A 4,646-nucleotide genomic window follows, 5' to 3' on the forward strand; every position below is an offset into this window, starting at 1 on the left:
GTTCAGTCTCACTGTTGACATTACCCAACCTCTGGTCAGGCTGTTCGGCCGATGCGTCCGCGGTCGAATCCTTTTTACCAGTTTTCTTAGCATGTCTTGGCATCTTAGGCAGAGATTGTGACCAAAAAGTCTCTAGCGACATACTCCAAAAAATTAATTACCAAAATCAATAACTTGCATCCTACATTTAACGAGTATGAGAGGAAAAACGAGTGAGTGGCGCAGGAGCTTCTGAAAAATGTTGCTACCTCTGAGCCGCCATCTTGCGCCTCCCGGTGGGCCATTTTTATTAAAATGGCTATAACGCCCGAACAAAATTAGATATTTTCACCAAACTCGGTACACATATATATGAGCTCAATCTGTGGTTACAGTAAAAAAAAACATGAAGTTTGGCAACTTGGGCAACTTAGCACTATAACAGGAAAAAAACATGAAAACAGCTCTAACTACGCAACCGTTAGTCTGATTGAGTTGAAAATCGGCATGCAGTGTCTTTGTTCAAGGTGCCACGACTGTCAAGTCAAGTCAATTTTATTTGTATAGCGACTTTCACAACACACATCGTTTCAAAGCAGCTTTACAGAAGATCAGCATTAACAGACGATAAAACTGCAATGTCTATAAAGTCGATTAATCATCATTGTGTAATTAGATAAAATACGATTCTTAATCGTGTTTAAAAATAATTTAATAATAGTTGTATTAATAACTCCAGTGAGCAAGCTGTAGGCGACTGTGGCAAGGAACACAAAACTCCCTAAGATGTTGATTAATGGAAAAAAATAACCTTGGGAGAAACCAGACTCACTGTGGGGGCCAGTTCCCCTCTGGCTAACATCATGAATATAATGTTAATATTACTTATGTATAGTTAAAGTCATGGTTTAAAATTATTAAACTAAGTAAGTGTTAAGGGTCAGTGTTTAAACATCGATTGTGTTTGACTGTAAGATTAATGACCAATGTCTTTGAAGTCCATCCTTGATTAATTGCAGAAGTTCACATAGATGCAATTGTCCCACATAGATGCAATTGTTAATTGGCTTTTGTTGGCAATAGTTAGTCTATGCATTCCATTTCAAGATAGTAGTCCATCAATAGACCGAGGTGATTCAGGTTGGAGTTGGCACCAGTTCATCCTCTGAAGTCCATCATAATAGACTGAAGTAATGTTAGGCTGGCACCGGCTGCATTTAGTCATCATCATTCAGCGACACGTAGCAATGGAGTCCAACACGAAGCAGGAATGAAGCTGGATCCAGCCAGTTCTGGTGACCTCAGGATAGGAGTCCCGAGGTTGCGACATGGAAACAAATAAAATAATATTAGCATAGATGACATTAAATGTATTGCTGAGTTAGAGATCATGCTCAATGTTTCTGGTTTCTGGTTCCGGCAGACCCAACTAAAGCAGCCTAATTGTGGGTTGGAGGATAAATTAGGTGTATGCCTGGCTAAATAGATGAGTCTTTAGCCTAGACTTAAACTGAGAGAGTGTGTCTGCATCTTGAACAGGGTTAGGGAGACTATTCCATAGTTTAGGAGACAAATATGAAAAGGATCTACCTCCTTTTGTGGATTTTGATATTCTAGGAACTATTAACAGGCCAGAATTTTGCGATATTAATGAAAGTGTTGAATATAGCGTGGTAGAAGATCACTTAAGTACTGCGGAGCTAGACCATTAAAAGTTTTGTACGTAGTTAACATAATTTTAAAATTAATACGGAATTTAACAGGTAGCCAATGTAACGATGATAAAATGGGGCTAATATGGTCATATTTCTTGGTTCTTGTTAGCACTGTGGCTGCTGCATTTTGAACCAATTGAATTTTATTTACTGATCTTGCTGGACATCCTCCCAGTAATGCATTACAATAAGCTAGTCTTGAGGTCATGAACACATGAATTAGTTTTTTGGCATCAGCAACAGAGAGCATGTGCCTTAATTTAGCAATATTTCTTAGGTGGAAGAATGCTTTTCTACAAACATTGGTAATTTGATTTTCAAAGGACAGATTGGTATCAAATATAACACCTAAGTTCTTCGCTGTTGAAGATGATGTAACAGTATATCCATCTAGAGTCAAATTATATTTTAGCGGCTTATTTTTTTTTGTTTTTTGGTCCAATAATTAATACCTCTGCTTTGTCAGAATTGAGTAGATGGAAATTTCTGGCCATCCAATCTTTTATTTCATTGATACACTCTGCTAATTTAGAGAATTGTGATATCTCATCAGGTTTTGAAGAAATATAAATTTGTGTATCGTCAGCATAGCAGTGGAAACTTATTCCATGATTCCTGATAATATCTCCCAGGGGAAGCATATACAAAGAGAAAAGCAGAGGCCTTAAAACGGATCCCTGTTGCACTCTTTTGTTTGATTTTACTTTTGTTTGATTTGACAATTCCTCATTTACATAAACATAATGGTAGCGGTCTGCTAAATCTATTGTGATCTATCGTGTTGAATGCAGCACTAAGATCTAAAAGCACTAGAAGAGAAATGCAGCCCCGATCAGATGATAAGAGCAAGTCATTTGTAACTCTGATAAGTGCAGTCTCTGTACTGTGTTGATTGTAATTCTTCTTATATACTATTTCTCTTTAGAATTGAACATATTTGGGAGGATATTACCTTTTCTAGTATTTTTGACATAAACGGGAGATTTGAAATCAGTCTATAATTAGCAAGTTCTCCAGGATCAAGTTTTGGCTTCTTTATTATCGGTTTGATAGTCGCCAGTTTCTTGGGACATGTCCTAAGTGTGTCATAATGAGCTAGAATCCCACCTGTCCGCATTTAAGTAGGTGCTGTGACGTCATTAATCTGCGCTTGTATTTAGGCTAGAGCGCGTCTTCGGTGAGTTCTCGCCTGCTTTATTTGGTGCTGCACGCTGCTGTGACCGCTCCGAGCGCATCTCCTGTGAACTCTCGCCTGCTTTATTTAGTTCCGCACGCTACTGTGACTGTTTCGAGCGGACGACTGTTTGGTGCTGCGACCCATTGTGTCCCACTACTAACGTGGTATTGGTTTCATCCGGATGGCTGTTGTGCAGGTGTCTGTGCCCTTCAGTTTTAGATTTGATGTGTGAATGATGACTGCGATGAACCATAAAAGGATGTCCTTTTGGGTACCTGAACCCGCAGCTATGGAGAACTACAAGTCGTGCAGTGTCACCGCTGTTTTGTTATAGGTTGTTTTGATACTGCTGTGCTCAAATTACATCTTCATATTCTCTGCAGTGCATACACGCACTTCCTCATTGGACGCTTTGCTTATGCTGTGCTCAAATTAACCTTCATATTCTCTGCAGTGCATACACACACTCATTGGACGCTTTGCTTATTTAAGGTTTTGTTATAGGTTGTTTTCTTTTGCTTTCTTTGTATAATTGTCTTTTTGGTAACTATTATATTTGTACATTGATTGTTTTATTCATTTGAAGCGTCTTGATTTGTGTATTTTATTAATTTCTCTTGTTTTGTTTCTTTGGTTAAAGATTACTGAATTTCATTATTTGCATTATTAATTGTTTTTCTTTATTGGATTGGGCCTATTGGTGGATGAACTTGTTTTTGTCCATCCACCTGCTAGCTTGTATAAACCTGTTTCTTTTCTTCCTTTTTGTTGTATGTGTGTGGTGTGGAGAGTGAGTGTGTGTGTGTGTGTGTGTGTGTGTGTGTGTGTGTGTGTGTGTGTGTGTGTGCGCGCTTGGGCAATTGACCGTGCCTCTCCCTGTTTTGGTGGTGGTGTTTACACAGTGTGCCGTGACTGATCATTTCACTGGGGCTCTTGTGCTGTGAGCGTGAGTGTGTAGTGTGTTTGAGGGGAACAAAATATATCCTTTGCGAGGGCACCTCTTAAATAGAGGCCGCAGCTGTCTCTCTGTGAACTTCGTATTTGATTGTTTGAGGCTTGTCACCTTTCTGTGTCTGGGTTTTTATTATAAATTCTAATAAACTTTTTTGTACTTTGCATAAATACCCGTGTCTCCATGTCTTCCTGTCTTTAGTGGGGAACCTGTGCGCGGGTAATATTCTCTGGGTGAAATTCCCAGGGTGGTGTAGTCTAGATTAAAATATAGTGTTCTTTGTCCTTGTGGTTGCCACATTTTGCCGTATAGTCGGCAGGACTGACTTCATTTTGACTGGGTTTTGGAGACATGGGTATTAGTTTTGTGTGTAATTGTTATTTGTATGTATTTTTTTGACAAAACAGCGGTGTCACATACTGTTTCTCTCTAACTTCCCTTCCTTTTTTTTTTTCTTTTTAGGTGTATATATTTATTTTCTCTTTTTTTTTTCCTATTTAAATTGTTAGATATGGATGTTGAGTTGCAGGAGCTGCGGGATCTGGTGGCCCAATTGAGGACTGAGAACGAAAGGTTACAGCAGGGACAACCTTCAGAAAGTGCCATAAGCAATGCGCAGGGTAGTGACGCAGCGACGACTAGGCCTTCAGGGGGTAGTGCTGGCTCTGAAACAACTGATAGGTTTGTTTTTGTCCCCAGGGACCGGAAGTGCCCAAAGTTTAGCGGTAAATCGGGAGTAGGTATTAATGAGTGGGTTGAGGAGGCACAGGCCTGTATGCGGGTCCGTTGTCTGTCCACAGCCGATAAAGCTTTTTTCCTCTTC

The sequence above is a fragment of the Xyrauchen texanus genome, chromosome 5 (genome assembly GCF_025860055.1).
Source record: "Xyrauchen texanus isolate HMW12.3.18 chromosome 5, RBS_HiC_50CHRs, whole genome shotgun sequence".
NCBI classification, from domain to species: Eukaryota; Metazoa; Chordata; class Actinopteri; order Cypriniformes; family Catostomidae; genus Xyrauchen; species Xyrauchen texanus.